At 38.8% G+C, this 17,185-nt stretch overlaps 1 protein-coding gene across 1 annotated transcript in view; it reads right to left on the bottom strand.

The window, feature by feature from the left end:
- Positions 1 to 9,228: 9,228 nt before the first annotated feature.
- Positions 9,229 to 17,185, bottom strand: part of LOC109256384 (uncharacterized) — a 411,502-nt gene continuing 403,545 nt past the window's right edge. Inside the window, exon 4 of the mRNA XM_053891767.1 lies at positions 9,229 to 9,338. The gene's annotated coding sequence lies outside the window, so the exon portion shown is untranslated. The remainder of the gene's footprint in view (positions 9,339 to 17,185) is intronic.

Below are 17,185 nucleotides of genomic sequence, written 5' to 3'. Positions count from 1 at the left end.
TTTCCTCTAATAACATTATAGTTTCAGTTATTACAGTTAAATCTTTGACCAATTTTGAGTTAATTTTTATATATGGTAATGAAGTAGAGATCTAACTTCATTATTTTGCATGTGGATATCCAGTTGTCTTGCAACAGGTGTTGAAAAGACTATTGCTTCCCCTAGTGAATTATCTTGACACCCTTGACAAAAATCAGTTAACTATAAGGGTTTATTTATCAACTGTAAATTCTATTCCATTGGTCTATCAGTCTATCCTTATGCCAGTACCACATTTTGTTGGTAATTGTCGCTGCATGATAAATTTTGAAATTGGGAACGTGAGTCATTCAACTTTGTTCTTCATTTTTGAGATTGTGACTATTTCGGGTCTCTTTAATTTCCACATGAATTCTGGGATAAGCTTGTCAAATTCTGCAAAGTTGGCTGGAGTTTTGATAGGGATTGCACTGAGTCTGTAGATCACTTTGGGGAGTATTGCTATCTTAACAATGTTGAGTCTTCCAATTCATGAGCATTAAATATCTTTCCATTTGTTTAGATCTTCTTTAATTGCTTTCAACAGTATTTTGTAGTTCTCAGAGTATATGTTTTGTATTCCTTTGTTAAATTTATTACTAATTATTTTATTCTTTTTGATGCTGTTATAAATCTAATATTTTGATTTGTGAAAGTTTCACAAAAAGCTATTTCTTTGAACTTCAGGTTGAAACTTTAGAAGTAAAAAATTACTACAAACAATAGAAAAATCTCAGTTCTAGCTTACCCCTTACAAAGGGATGCTCAAGCAGAGCAATATGCTGTCACATTTAAGACATGGCACACTGTTCTAGTTGCTAAGAGTATCTCTATCAATTACTGTTTGCAAGGAAGCTTCTATTAATAGGTTGTTTAAAAAACAAACAAACAAACAAAAACAACATGGGGCTCAAACTCATGACCTTGAGATCCAGAGTCTCATGCTCTAACAACTGAGCCAGGCAGGTGTCCCAAGGCAGCTTCTCTTCAGACTTAGGAAGAGATGAGGTTTGCGTTGAGCTTCTCAACTCCTCTTTCTTTAGAACCTTATCCACACTTCTCGAGAGTCTCTTAAGTCATGCCAGCTTTCTCAGTATTCCTTTGTTAACCAGTGGACACCAATGTGATCTCCTACTTAGGCTCGCTTTTGCTCACCACAATTCTGAACCCCCCACTACTCATTCTACCAGTTCCCACTTTAAGCTTTCTGTGTGATATTCTTCTTAGCATAGAAAGCAGCGTATTAGAGGGTTAATGTATTGCTTTCCAGAGGTAGCGGAAGACAATGACTAGGGGATAATAGGGGCAGGAGATGTGGCCACAAATGCAGCATCATAGGCCAAGTGATGCAGGAAGACTTCAGTGATAGATGCATTCACACACGCAGAGGGAAGATACAAGAATAAGGTCATGGAAAAATGGCCACAAATAGGAATCAAGGCAGCAATAGTCAATAGGGAAGGCTGAGATGTCATCAAGTGCAGGGGTGAGGGCAGGCTAAAAACATAAGTCTTTGAACAAAGGATAGGAGTCAGCAATGGAGCCAGACCTTGAGACACTAGCAAAAGAAATGACTATCAGGTCTAGGCTGCTTCCCTTAGTTACTATCAGTTAAGTTCCTTTCCCTTGAGGTGCTCCTCCAAGTTCTTACAGAACCCAGGCTTCTAGTATCTGTCAGGTTTTGATATGGAAAGCCTAATCAGTAGGCAATATCTATCCCTTTCTCCATCTTTATCACTCTTTTCCTATTACTATCTCTATCTATAGTTACATTTATGTATTAATATCTATATCTATGGATAGCAATATTAAGGGATTTATTATAGGAATTTTACCCTATGGACTTATGGAAGCTGTTAAACAGCCCATGTGAAGCTGTTGCTTTTGACTCTCATGCTGGAGTGCAAACTCCCAGGGCCAACATTCAAGAAGGGAAGACAAACGTGAAGGAGGAGAAACAAAGATAAATTAGAACCTGTAAGGCTGAGATGAAACCTACACAGATGAACTGGAACCATGTTGGTCTCTCACCATGACCTTTAAGCCTCCATCTTTGATGATGGGGGTGGGTTGCTTACTCCCATCTCAAGCTAAATCTCAAAGCTAAATACTCAACTGTCCCAGGAGTTGGAAAAGCCATACAAGTCAGGAGCTAGAGAATCTGTGAGCTCAGCTACTGCCTCACATCAACAGGGTGAGGCAGATAAGAGAGAACCTGTGTGGGAGTGGCTGGGTGGCTCAGTTGGTTAAGCATCCAACTTAGGCTCAGGTAATGATCTCATAGTTCATGAGTTCAAGCCCACATCAGGATCTCTGCTTTCAGTGCAGAACCACTTTGGATCCTCTGTCTCCCTCTCTCTCTGCTCCTCCTCCACTCTCTCTCTCAAAAATCATGAAACATTAAAAAGAGAGAGAGAGAACCTGTGTGACCTGCAACAACACCTTGCACACTATACTGATCTTTCAGGATAAGAAGATGGGTCTGCTTCATTTGTATTTTCCTAATCTGATATAAAATGTCTCTTGTGGCCCACCCTAATGCAGAACCACACAGGGAAGGAAATTCTGGAGAGATGTAGTTCCAGCCTAGCTAAGTTGACACTGAACAAATCTACAATTCTTGTCAACACAGATGATTTTCTCAGTGAAGAACTCCTCCTCATTCTTCCAGGAGCATTTGATGTCCCATCTTCAGAAAAGAACCCTCACTCTGTGGAGCTCATGTTCCTGGTACATGAGTAGGAACTGCCTCAAGGCCTTTTGGGGTGAGAATTGTGGTAGCTGGGATCTTAACTAAAGATCTAAGAAGCATTTTCCACTTAATGAGCTACCTTGAAAGACTGAAGAAATATAGCTAAAAGGATGGATTTTTTCAGCCAAATGATATCAAACAGGTATATAACTCATAAAGCTAGACCTTTATGTTCTCATGGATTATGGTACAGTCTCACATGCATTTTAACCACAAGCTGTCCTGTGACATTTGCTCTTAAATAATGGGGAATGAAGCAGGTGAAGAGGGAGAAGGGGTTGCTTGATATTTATAACTGGTCTTATTTAATGGATGTGACCATAGCTCTCTAAATAGGACTAAGAGTGTCTTGTTGAAGAACAAACAGATGTAGAGTGGAGACACTTCCCACACATTACGTTAGACAAATGAATTTCCTTCCTTCAGGCATTGATTTCAGATATCTTTACACTGTAAAAATAAATGCATCCAGAATCATGCATTTAATTTTCTTTATTGTTTTGTTTGTTGTCATCATTAATGAATGAAGGTAGAAAATCACAACAAAAAGAAAAAAAAACTACTGGTTTTGGATGGTTATATACAACCAGTTTAAACTTTGAAGGGATTCTAAGAATGAAAAGATTTATAGGTTAACTTTATAAATTGTCAGTTGTCCTGGGCCAAACATGACTTATGTGTACTGTAAAGGTTTCAGTTTATTTCTTGTTCTGTCTTAAGATTACATTTTCCTTCTAGTAAATATGACATCCTCCCTCCATACACATAAATATATCCCCATCCCCAGTAATTTTAAAAAATAAAAGCAGAGTTTTGCCTTGTTTGGATACTGGTAAATTTTATATGCTTATTTTCAATAAATGATCTGTATAGGTTTTTCCAGTAAACTACAAACCAAACATATTTTGTTTTCTTCAATAGGGAAAAATCTCTTCTTAAACACAACTGAACAAGATCATGATTTATTTATCTAAATTAAAAAAATACATTCTTCACCAAAATCTATAACTTGCATCTTTCTGTGGAGTAAGTAGTTATGATAACTGAATACCTGTATTTTTTCTTTACTTCTTTGCTACATAATTCTCCTTGTTAGGAACCTTTTTGGAACCAGAATGTTCTATATTCTTAATGACTTAGAGAGCCAGAATTATCCCTCTAGTTTCATCCCTGTTGAAATACCATTAGAAAACAACGGTCTATTGTTACATTTCCACTGCAAATTGCACACCTGATATTTCAGGACATTTAAAAATTAAATGAACAGCATGACTCTCAAATAACTATAAAACAATTTGACGTCAATTGACAAAGGCCTATACTTTAGATTCAACAGCTTCCAATCTAAGAGAAAAAGGTGCCAATAGCCATCAAAGAATTAGGTGGAGAAAGATACAACTGAAATTATTGTGGTTTGGGAAAAGACAGGCAATAAGAGTACAGGCCTTCCCTAAAAGTCTCTCATAATTGGGAACTGGGAATATTTTACACAGTGATTGGGATGGTTGTCCCATGCTCATGAAATGTGTCATATTTTAGTAGCCTCACCCAATACCACTTTTGATCCAATTTTGGGGGAGGGGTGTTTGTTTTATTTTGTTTTGTTTTGCAAATCCAGTGTCTGATGAGAAATAGACATGGTTCTTATCTTTAGAAAATACATAGTCTAAAAACTGGGTTAATGGACAGTCAAGGATAGTTAGAATCAGCAAACAAGTCATTAGCCTTTCTTTTTTTTTTTTTTTTTAATATATGAAATTTACTGTCAAATTGGTTTCCATACAACACCCAGTGCTCATCCCAAAAGGTTCCCTCCTCAATACCCATCACCCACCCTGCCCTCCCTCCCACCCCCCATCAACCCTCAGTTTGTTCTCAGTTTTTAACAGTCTCTTATGCTTTACTCATTAGCCTTTCTAAACTGATGCTAAATTCATACTGACTTTCCTCTATTATTCCCTCCAGGCCTGTGTATTTTCACTCTCCATTGTAAAAAATACTTCTGATTTCATTTTCTTTAGGCCTGAAATAAATGAGCCTTGGCTGGTTTGTGGGTTTTTCCCCAAGAGCAAAACTTTACTTGTCTATATTACAGTCTTGGATAATCCAAATTATGTCTGTAGGTATGAGATTTCTCATCAGGAAAATGGGGATGGTCTTTGCTTGGACTGTTTCTTTGTATTCTGATGGCCTTGTAAAGAAGAAAGTATTTTCCACATTCAGAGCATAATGTGTAGCTAAGATGTTATAATGTGAGGCTGCATGTGGATGACAAGGCCATTGGGAGTCAGGAACATCTCATGATGAACAAATCTTTGGCCATGGTTTTCTCTAGGTTGATGGTTCTCAACCCTACCTGCATATTGGGGAACTGCAAAAATTACTAATGCCTGAGTCCTACCATCAATGACTCTGATGTCATTGGTCTAGGGTGTGGCAAGGGCATCAGGATTTCTAAAAAACTCTCAGATGATTCTAATGTGTAGCCAAGGTCAAGAAATAATCGCAGAGTAAGGATTTTTAGATGACTGGTTCCTGCCTACACCTTGTGCTGCTTGTCTGGCATAAATGTAGACATGGAGAGATATCCTCCCAAGGCTTTGTTGGACTCAGCCATAGATCCATAGATGAATCACTGGGATAGGATCTGAAAATTTGCACATGAGTCCTGGATGTGTCATCTTTAAGCTGGGTGATTTGGGAAATTCATAACTTTGCCAATGATAATAACAATAAGAGAGCTAGTATTTATTGTGCAATGACTATGGACTAGTAATTAGACATTGTAAACATGTCTAGTCCCCAGTAACAACCCAAAGTGTGCATTATTATCCCATTTTACAGCAGAAGAAACTAAGGCTTAACCATATTCAGTGACTTACTCTCATTTTTCCTTATTTGCAAAGTGGATATAACAATAACCTGTCATACGTAATGATCAGATGAAATAATATACGTGGAAGTTCTTTGTAAACTAAATCATTGTACAGAAATTCAGCAGACATATAGGGATATGGATAAAACATGAGATTTAGCTTCAGATGGATATGGGCTTCTATCCCAGTTCTCTCCCTTTAATAGCATTGCAACCTTAAGCAGTTTACTTAGCATCCTTTTGACTGTGTTTTTAAAACCATACAATGGAGATAATAATACTTCTGTAGGATTGTTGCAGATTACAGATAATTTACTTAAAGAGCAATGCATAGTACCTGGCACTTCAGCTCAATAAAAGCAGCTATTGTTATTTCCAACTGTTTACACCTCTGTAAGATCAGGTGGTTCTTGTTCCCAAACCTAAGATTAATAGTTATTGAATCTGGAACTCATTTTTGTTTTTGTTGTTTGTATTATTGGAATTCTATTTTTTCTATACTCCATTCTGAAATCATTAGGGTTGGGCTTTTGTCTTTGTATATACTCTACCTAAAAACCTGGTCTATCTCTACAGTTAAACAGAGCCTACCGTTTGGTCAATGACTTATTAGTAAGAGAGGACTGATGGTGCATCTCTACCTTCATTGTGGCAGGGCCTGAGAAGTCAGTGCACCTTGGCCATAATCCTCATTGCTTTGGTCAGAGTATCCGCTAGGAGCTTCAGGATTTACATAGAAATTTTCAGACACCAAGTCTCAGCTCCATTCTGCGTGGGAGGATTCAAATTATGTCTAATAGTTATTACAAGGAAATCTGAGCCCTTTCCCCACTTCTGGCTTTAAAAAATGAAATAAACTTTTAAACTGTTTCAACTAATTGAGACAAATTACTTCACCAAAAACATTAAAAAGTTCTAGAAGCCAAAAGGTCAACACTGTAAACTATCCAGTGGATAAGCAACTGTCCCCTCATGTTGCTATGGGGTGAGGACTCATACACTTCTGCATGATTATTTAAATATTTTCTAACATATACATTAAACAAGAAGAACAAGGAGCATGATGTGTACCTACTCCTGCTTAAAGAACCACCATGAGATTCTGTTCCTAGCAAAGTGTGACATGACATTTTACACAACTCATATGCTCCTTTGGTTCCATTTCATCATCCAGTATCTCTATACTTACTATAAATGCAACATGTAAAGGATATAGATGCCATGTACAATGTAATCCTTCTCAAGAAGTATGTAATTTATTCAGAAAGACAAGATTTCACATAGAATACAATTCAAAATAGGTACATAATTAAATGATTGCTTGTTTAGTACTAATGAGGTAGAAGTGCTGTTTGAATTTTTATGAATGTGACATCAATATGGGACAGGATGACTTGAGAAGTCTGTGTGGAGATGACAAAATGTGAGATGGATCTTGAAAGAATGGAAACATTTTGGTAACAAGGACAAAACATTCTAGATGACAGGAATTCTATGTATACTACAATAACTATACGACTACTTAGTGTTCCAAGTAAGTATTTGCTCACTCTTGCTCTTTCTCCTTCCCTCCAACCTTCTCTTATTCTCCTCTCTTTTTTCCCCTCTCACAGGACAAGACCAGTTACTAAGCCAAATAAAACTCTGAAGAGAATCAAAACATTGTTAACTATTGCTTCTAAAGGGGTCTGCCCTACTCTGCAGAGATACACTGGCCTTCTAGCAGGTATCTGCCTTCCTCACAAAGATATTTATAACAAAGCAGAGGATAGATAGCTACCATGCTAGGGGTCATGTTACTGTCTATCATAAAACTACTTACCTTGAAGTCTATCATAAAACTACTCATGATGTAGGGTCTCTTAATACTGTACCTTCATATCTTGGTTGTTCCTTGTTTCCTTGTAGGTCAGATAATATGCTAGTTACTGTGCTCTTCTAAGTACTCAGACCACACCTTTAAATGTTCTTACATCAACAGCATGGAAGCTTGTATAGTGACCATTGGCCTCTGCCCTGTGTTCCATTCTGGCCTTGTGCAATCAGTGTAGTCCACTAAATGCATGCAAGCTGTTCCAGCTTGGCGTAAGCACATTGCCTATAACTCTGGCTTTGCTTCTGTGTCCAGAGAACACACACTCTCCCTTTTTACTACATTGACTTCTCTAATCTCTAGTTGTGTCTATTTTCTTGGTCATTCACTTTTCACTCAAAATTGTACCCATGGCTTTTCTGCTACCTCCATACTGGCCATTCTCAAGTTTGGGTCTCCATCCCAAATCTCTTCCTAGTTCCAGATTGTAGAGATGACTGTTGGCTTTATATCTCTATCTATATTCAATTCAACATCAACCTATCCAAATTTATAGTCTTCCCCTCTCCCAAATTTGTTATTCCTTTCATTTACTTTCTCAATCCATACTACGACCATCTGCTTGATTATCTGTATTAAAATTTATTGTGGCTATGAGTGACAGCAACCCAAAGGAATGGAGGCTTAGATAAAACAGAAGTTTATTTTTCTTGCATGTAAATGAGAGTACTTCAGGGCTGAATTGATTCCATTAAGGATTCAGCCTAGAAGTTTTACATACCACTTTCATTTACAACCACTGGTCAGAACTTGGTTACTTGGCTATAAAAAACTCCTGGGAGTGGTATTAAGCCTACTTCTCCTTAAACTTACCCTATGCTCCAGTCATAGAAAATATGCACTTTCTGGAAGACATGACATTCTGCCCTGTCCATTACCTTTTCCATGTGGTTCCTTTTGCCTAGAATATTCTTCTTTCCTTGTCTTAACAAATAAACACCTACTTCCCTGACCAGTCCCAGTGCAGACTTCACCTGCTTTGTAAGGTCTACTGACTCTCCCAGGCTAGACTGCCTGGCCTCATAGCACCTGCGCCAACCTCCATACAAGCACATTGTCTTGGAATTGTAGGCTTACATTTCTAGAATGTGAGCTCCAAGGCGGTGCCTTACTTATCTTTGAATCCTTACCCTCCAAGAACAGTGCCTGGGGTTCAATGGATGTTTACTGAATAAGTGAATAAAAAAACCAAATACCAAACTCATTAGGACTGTGTGCCAAGTTAGAGTACATAGACTTTGAATGAAGGCTTGAGGAGCTTTCCTATATATGAAGTGAATAAACAGTATATAGACTCAAAGACAGTTTTTGGAGTTTGATCCTTTTGAATTGCTTTCTGAAACTTAACTGTGCTATGGACAGTTGATACAATTATATAAGTGACTTCTCAATATGGAGTGTTATTATAACATGCTCAAAAACTCAGCATAAGGAATGCAGCACAAAAAAGAATAAAAAATGTAATTCTTGGGGCGCCTGGGTGGCGCAGTCGGTTAAGCGTCCGACTTCAGCCAGGTCACGATCTCGCGGTCAGTGAGTTCGAGCCCCGCGTCAGGCTCTGGGCTGATGGCTCGGAGCCTGGAGCCTGTTTCCGATTCTGCGTCTCCCTCTCTCTCTGCCCCTCCCCCATTCATGCTCTGTCTCTCTCTGTCCCAAAAATAAATTAAAAAACGTTGAAAAAAAAAATTAAAAAAAAAATGTAATTCTTACCTTGAAGTCTATTGATAAACATCCTGGACAGGAGTCAGACAAGCTCCCTCCTGGTACTGGGTCAGCAACTAGCTTGGACAGGTCAATTAACTTTTCTGGGTTTCAGTTGCCTGCAAATGAGAGATTTGAAAAAAGATGATGTCTAAGTTCTCCTTAAGCTCAAACATATTATAATTATATAAAGCCATGGTCTGAAAAGAAGGTTGATGTGTTTTGCATTACAGAGCATTGTCTGCCCTCGGTATTTTATTCTGACTTGGAACATAAACTCTGGATCTCTTAAAAGAAAGATTATGAATGCAGGGGAGTAATGTTCAGGTAAAGATGGTCTTAAAACAGGAGAGCAACAGAGTGGAGGTGGAAAATGAGGTTTGTGACCCAGCCACTCTTTTATCCCTCTAGCCTCACACTGTCCTATTTATTTTTTAGGGCAAGAGATAAAAAGTAGGTTGGACAGCAAGGGGGATGGGCAAAGGGGCATCCTGCAGTTGCAGTTTCCTTTCATGTTCCCCTTAAACCTGGTGACAGGGTGTAGGAAAAGCTAATTGAGGTGGGATAACTTCTGATGTGCCTGAGGGTCCTAAATCCTTTCATCTCCCCTTTCCTTATGAACCTTTCAAGTATGCATAATGACAAACACCAAGACTGCAATCCTGACAGGAGTGAGCTGAGAATTTTCAGCTAAAATATATGTACTTTCTAGACTCTGGGGCCTAGGGGGTTTTATGAAGGGAGACTGAGGATGTTGGCTGCCTCTCTCTCTTCCAGATGAAAAGGCACCTGCCTTTGGAATTTCTGTGTTGCTGACTTGACAGATATGAAGGTGGAAATACCTGTGATTGAGAAAACAAATGGAGAAGCTGATTTCTCCTAAAAGAGATGGGAACTGAACTCTCTGAGGAATGCACTGTGACGTGGGAGTGTCTGAACCAGTCCCCAGAAGGTTCTAACAGGATTCCCTCCTTCAATAATGTTTTTAAGCCCTGAGGCTCTGTCATACAAGGCTATGTTCTGCTAACTGAGTGTGCTCCTGAGGTGGTTAACAAATAGCTCTGTTCTTTGCTCTTAGCAGGCAGGAGTTTTTAGTTCAGCACTTACCCCTTAGCCTCTCTCCAGAATGTTTGGATTCTTGGTTTTGTTTTGTTTTGTTTTGTTTTGTTTTGTTTTGTTTTGTTTGTTTCTGATAGTTTAGGTGGTAGATGAATGGGGTAGTCCTTGAAAAAGACCTCCCAAGCTTCCAGTTTCCTTATGAAGTTGGGGAACTTGTCCATTGTTAAGAGGAGCCATTAGCTCTACCAAATAAGTAGCTATGTCCTTTGTAATGGGCTTTACTGTAGATAATTACCCCTGACCTCCTCACTCCAGACTGTATCAATGCCATATTGTTTGCAAGGTCTTTCTCAAGCCCTAATTTCCTTGCACATGGCACTTGGACAAATGCTGTAGTAAGTAGCAGGGCCAGTGGATATATTCTCACCCTCCCCAGTACCAGTTCTCTCTATGCGGCTCCCAAGAAGGGTGAGTTACCTTCCAAATGCCCTTTATGTTCACCTGGTCATTTTCCCTCTAAGTTTTACATTTTGCTTGATTTATGTATTTATGTATGTATTTATTTATTTATTGGATGGTTACTAAATTTCACATGGCACGAAATGAAAATGGTTTAAGAGTATTTGGTTAAAAGTTTCTCTCTTACTCTTGTTCCGCAGCCTACCTGTTCTCCCCTTTAGATGCAACTAATGTTATTAGGTTTTCTGAATCCTTCTAAAGATATTCAATACTTATACAAGCAACTATGTATACAGGCTATTTTTATTTCTTTTTTTAAATGTGTATTTATTTTTGAGAGGGGGGAAGGACGGGTACAGAAGAGCCAAAGCGGGTTCTGTGCCGACACCAGAAAGCCTGATGTGGGGCTTGAACTCATGGACTGTGAGATCATGACCTGAGCTGAAGTCAGATGCTTAATGAACTGTGAGCCACCCAGGTGACGCTATTTTTATGTCTTTATAAACCCGAATGGTAGAATGCTATCCACAGTTGGCTCCTTCTTTGACTGGCTTAAGAGCTTTTTCCATCATTAGTCCATATACACGTACCTCATTCTTTTTTTTTATGGCTCCACAGTATGACATGGCATGGATGGGACATAATGTATTTAAAAAAACACTGCTACAGCAAATAGTATTATTGCAGTTTCCTCATGCCCTGCTAGGGTAAGTTATGTGGTATCTGTCTCCTTCCAGGGGCACTAAGTTTGGTGCTAAACTTCACCATAGCCTGAAGCATGCACAGCCCCTCATCTCTCTGCCATGAGACCCTTAATACCTAGAATTGTTTTCTTTGCTCAGTGAGAAAACTGGATTTCTGACCTCTCAACCTAGACTATTTTATTAGCAATACTACTTTCATATAGTTTCTATTATTATGCTCTAGACTTGGGAAAAATTTGTTTCACCATTTCCAGGCCACTTAAGACTGCAACATGTCACTAGGATGTCATAGCAGATAATGGCCATGTTACCCTATCCCCTAGTGTTATACACATATGTCATCAGGCGACTCTACTGTAGCCAGACACATGTCACAGGTTACAGACAAATCACTGGAGCCCCCAGATTTGTTCTAGTAGTTGAATAATGACATTCTTTAAATATAACAATCTTTATATTGAAATGTGTTTATTAGTTCCTTTACACAATTTAGCAATATATACAGGGCCCAGACTGAGCTTCCTGGTATAGGAATCATCTTCCTTATTCATCTTGTTTCCCTCAGGGCCTACCACAGTGCCTGGCATCTAGTAAGTATTTACCATACACTAAAGTATTTGGGTATTTGGAAAAAATATTATGAAAGATAAATCATGTTGAGTTTTACACAAGGTCCTTGAATATTTTGGGATTTGATCAGAGAAGCAAAACCTTAAGCAATTACATAAAAAGAAAAGATTTATTATAGGAATTTGACCTCATACAATCAAAGAAGTGGATTAAATAGTTTTTGTGTGGCTGTTGCTTCTGCACCAGGCCCGGGATCTGAAGTCAGCAGGATAGGCAGTTGGAGAGAAAAGATGGATTCAAGGACAAGCTAGAACTTGTATGAGTCTAAGTGCCCCCAAGGCTCCAGTTCAGTGGTGCAGTGACAATGGAGAACCTGGCACCCTTCATTACAAAGCTAAACATGGATTTGACACAGTAGTCAGAGAAGCTGAAGATATAGTTGGAGCTCTACAGAACTGATTGCCACCTCAGAAGGCGCATGTATTGGCATAGGAGTTGGAGAAGCTGTAGAGGGTCTGGCAGGAATTAGAGCAGCTGTGGGTCCAGCTGCTGCCCCATACCAACAGGGTGAGCTAGCACATCACCAACAGCATGTGGGAATTACAACAGCATCAGTAATCCTGCACTGTCCTTCCAGGTATAAAAAAAGAATATGGATTTTGCTTCACTTCCACCACTCAGATCTTACCCAAAATGTCTCCTGTGGCCCATGTTAACCAAAAACTATGCAGAGAAGGTAATTCTAGGATATGTAGTTGCAGGTTAGCTAAGTTGACAGTACAAATCTACCACAGATCCATCGGTAGTTTTTATTATCTTCTGATATTACCACAAATCATATTCTCTAAAAAGGAACATTCACATACTATAAACTAGCTTCCCAATTTAATCTTCAATATCTATGGAGAGGCAATGAAGAATGCTATATCTTCCTACTGCTCCCTAAAGATAGTATTTTTATCCTCATGGGAAAGTCATGATTTTACTGGGAATACAATAAACACTCTGAAAGAATCTACTTTGCAAAAGCAAAGGTATTAATCTCCAGAATATATCATAGAGAGCAGTATAGGCAGGAAAAAAAGACAATCATGTTTTTTCAGTAGCTAATTCTTATTAGGTATTTTTCTCAGCCCACTCAAGGTTAAAACAATGTGCATTTGAGCCCCTTTTCTCCCTTTCTTGAGTTAATTTTTATTTTATTCTTAAATTTTCTAAAATCAGCAAAACATCCAAAGAGTAGATTTCAGAGAATCTATTTATGCTTTAAAGTTGAGATATTTTCAGGCCATTCCAAAGTTGTTCAGTTCTACTTACATGCTGTGGGAGATTGAACAATTAGTCCCAATTACTCACTCCTTGTATCACATCTTTGCTTTGTGCCTTTGGAGTTCCTCTGATTATAGGGACAAAGTGTATTTCCTCACTGCTTGACTTAAGTGACTTGCTTTGGCCAATGGCATGTTGGCAGAAACCACAGTGGCCAGTTCTGAGCCTCAACCTTGAGTGACCTTGAATCTCTTACTTGTCCTCTTATAATTCTTCCATCCCATGAAAATAGCTTGTCGGGGGGGGGGGGGGGGGGTAGAACCGCTCAGATTGGTCCCCAAAAAGAGTGAACATGAAGTGGAGCTGATCTAGGTGACCCAAAGATTTGTAAAAACAAAGGAATGCTGTTTGAAGCCCATGAGTTTTTGGGTGGTCTGTTACAAAGCATTTTAAAAAATTGTTTTTTAATGTTTATTTATTTTTTAGAGAGATAGAGACAGAGCATCTCTGCCCAGGGGAGGGGCAGAGAGAGAGGGAGACCCAGAATCTGAAGCCGGCTCCAGGCTCTGAGCTGTCAGCCAAAGCCTGATGCAGGGCTCAAACCCATGAGCCATGAGATCATGACCTGAGCTGGCTGGACACTTAACAGACTGAGCCATGCAGGCACCACTGTTACATAGCATTTTTATGGAAGTACTTGTTCTAGTTATCTTTTACTTTGTAATCCCCACTATTACTATAAAACAAAACAAAATTTAGTGGCTTGCAACAGCAACAACCATTTATTTGCTCATAGATTAGCAATTTGGGCAGAGCTCTGCAGGGAAGACTCATCTCTCCTCCATATGGAGCAGCTTGAATGGGGCTGGAACACCCACTTCCAAAAGACTTACTCACATGACTGGCAAGTTAGTACTGGCTGCCAGCTGCAGCTCATTAGGGTCTTTCCACATGTACCTCTCCTTAGGTCTGCCAGCTTCCTCACACATGGTGGCTACATTCCAAGAATGAGCATCTCAAGAAACAGAAAGTAAAAGCTGTGAGTTTTTAATGCCTAATCCAGAAATTGGCCCAAGCTATCAAGCATTCCCAGAGCCTATATTCAATGATAGGGGATTTAGACTTTGCTTCTTGAGAAGTATCAAAAAGCTTCAATATTAGTTGGAGCTCTCATGAATGGAATCAGTGCTCTTATTTAAAAAAAACACCCCACAGAATTCCCTAGCCCCTTCCACCAGGTTAGAACATGTCAAGAAGTCAGCAGTTTGCAAGCTGGAAGAAGGTCTTAACCATGTTCTAAAATTGCCATAATACATAACTGATATAGATTCCTTTAGACATAAACCCTTCAACCAACAATGGAAAACACATCTTTGAGGGTAAGAAATGAAAAGGATGAAATAAGGAAAACACAGAAAAGGTATGTGAGAAATATTACCTATCTTATACCTTTTTTTCTTAGAAGTTTCCCAGTTTTGAATCTAGCAACAGAGCAAAAGAAGAGACCAGTATTTACGTGGCCCTCTTGACAATTAGAAACATTAAAAGAATTATGGACTCAAGGAGTTACAGTAGGAATTTGAGAAAACTCCTACTTGAGTAGCCCAAATTGAGAAATTTGGGCTACTGTGAAGTTATGGATAGAAAAAGAACTTTAATCACGTGATTTGACTCTGTCTTTATTCTGCACTGCTTTAGTGTGACCTCGGGAACATTACTTAACCTCTGGGTCTCAGGTCTTTCATCGGTAAAATCAAGTGAACAGGGTGGTATTTGAGATTTCTTCCTGTTATGACAGTTTATCATTGTCATTTTCTTTATGATTCTGACATCCAGATGATGACCTAAACTTTCTATATTTAACTCCTCAGAATCTATTTTTGCTATATGTCCTCAATAATGAATGGCATTCCTTAATAAAACCAAACCTTACAAGGTCGGCACAATAATGAGCTTCAGAATAATGATGGCTGGGCTGAGTGGGGCAGTCACATTCGTGGCTGAGCACTTACTTCTCCCTACAACTGAAATAAAATGAAAATATTTATTCTTCCTCCACTTCAGCATAGAAGAGGCAGACTAATACTTTCAAAGAGAAGTTTACTAAAAAGTAGGGAAACAAAATAGAAATAATTGCCCCCCAAATAAAAGTAATGTAACAATATCCATTTCTAAATAGAGGAAACAAGCAATAAAGAGTTTTCCTGAGCTTTAAATTATTTTTTAAATTTACATCCAAGTTAGTTAACATATAGTGTAATAATGATTTCAGGAATAGAATTTAGTGATTCATCACTTACTTATAACATGCAGTACTCATCCCAACAAGTGCCCTCCTTAATGCCCCTTAGCTCATCTTCCACCGAACACCCCTCCAACAACCCTCAATTTGTTCTCTGTATTTAAGAGCCTCTTATGGTTTGTCTCCCTCTCTGTTTTGATCTTATTTTTGTTTCCCTCTGCTTATGTTCATCTGTTTTGTATCTTAAATTCCACATATGAGTGAAATCATATGGTATTTGTCTTTCTCTGACTGAATTATTTCACTTAGCATAGTGACCTCCTTTCCCTATGGATTAATTCTGATAAGACCTGGGTTCAAATCCCAGCTCTGCCATTTATATCTTTAACCTGGGCTAAATTACCTTAGCATATTAAGCCTTAATTTATTCATCTCTAAAATGAGGATAATCATACCTGCTATGGACTGAATGTTTGTATCCCCCAAAATTCATATGTTGAAATCCTAACCCCCAAGGTAATGCTATTTGGAGGGAGGGCCTTTGGGAATTATTTAACTCGTGAGGGCAGAGCTCTCATGAATAGAATTAGTACTCTTATAAAAGAGACCCCCACAAAGCTCACTAGACTCTTCCACCATGTGAGGACATAGCAAGAAATTGACAGTCTGCAATTCAAAAGAGGGCCTTCACTAGAATCTGACTATGCTGACACTTCTGACCTCTAGAACTGTGAGAAAAAAATTCTACTGTTTATAAGTCATCCAGTCTGTGATATTTTGTTATAGAAGCTCAAACTGACTAAGCAATATCTATTGCTCACAACCGTTAATATTAGATTAGATAATATAGGCAAAGCAACAGGCTCATAGGTTGACTTGGCTTGGGGTCCATGAAAAGCAGACCCAAATTAAAGTATTCCAGTGCATGTGGTTTTTTGGGGAAGTACAGGGAATATAGCAAGGGAAGTAGGGGCATGAAGGAAGAAAAGGTGGCCAATAAAGAGCATGATTTTTAAGACACATACCAGAGGGGGTGACTAAATCACACTGGGGAAGTTCTAGGAAGTGGTATAAAACACATGCTTCAGGTAACCCTGCTCAGGAATCAAGGAGGCTGGGATATTTATGCACCCACTTCTGTCAGTTATTGGTTGAGAGCTGCTCCTGGAATTGAGAATTCCCCAGCACTTATGGCTTGCTGTGAAAAAGTAGAGTGGTGCTCTGGAGAAAGCCCTCAGGCAGAAATGAAAATACTGGCAGGTGTAAGTTGTCTAGAGCACATTGATATGTAAGGTTCAGTGAGAATGAGTAGTTTGTGGATAGCATCTGCTGCAAAAGTACTCACCAAATGTTCATTCCTCCTTTTCCCCCAGTTCCTAACTCAAATTGATAGCACCAAGCTCAATTTCCTTTCCTCTAGATTCTTAATTTTATTTTATTATTAGAGAGGCATTTCTGATTCACAACTTAAAACACAACAGTGACTAACACCAATGCATTGAAGTTAGGTATAAAAGCTGCCATCATGGACTCCTTTTCCCTCTTCCCACTTCCTCAGCCCCAGCGCCATAAGCTAGAGACAGCTGAACTTCCATCTGAAGACTGATACCTATAACTTCCCAAAGAGCATTGTTAAGGGAGAGTCCTAATAAATGTCATTAAC

This window comes from Panthera pardus, unplaced genomic scaffold (assembly GCF_024362965.1).
Source record: "Panthera pardus isolate Hobbes unplaced genomic scaffold, ASM2436296v1 HiC_scaffold_27, whole genome shotgun sequence".
In the NCBI taxonomy this organism is placed as follows: domain Eukaryota; kingdom Metazoa; phylum Chordata; class Mammalia; order Carnivora; family Felidae; genus Panthera; species Panthera pardus.
The sequence above is the reverse complement of the archived record's forward strand: the minus strand, read 5'-3'. Positions and strand labels throughout refer to the sequence as shown.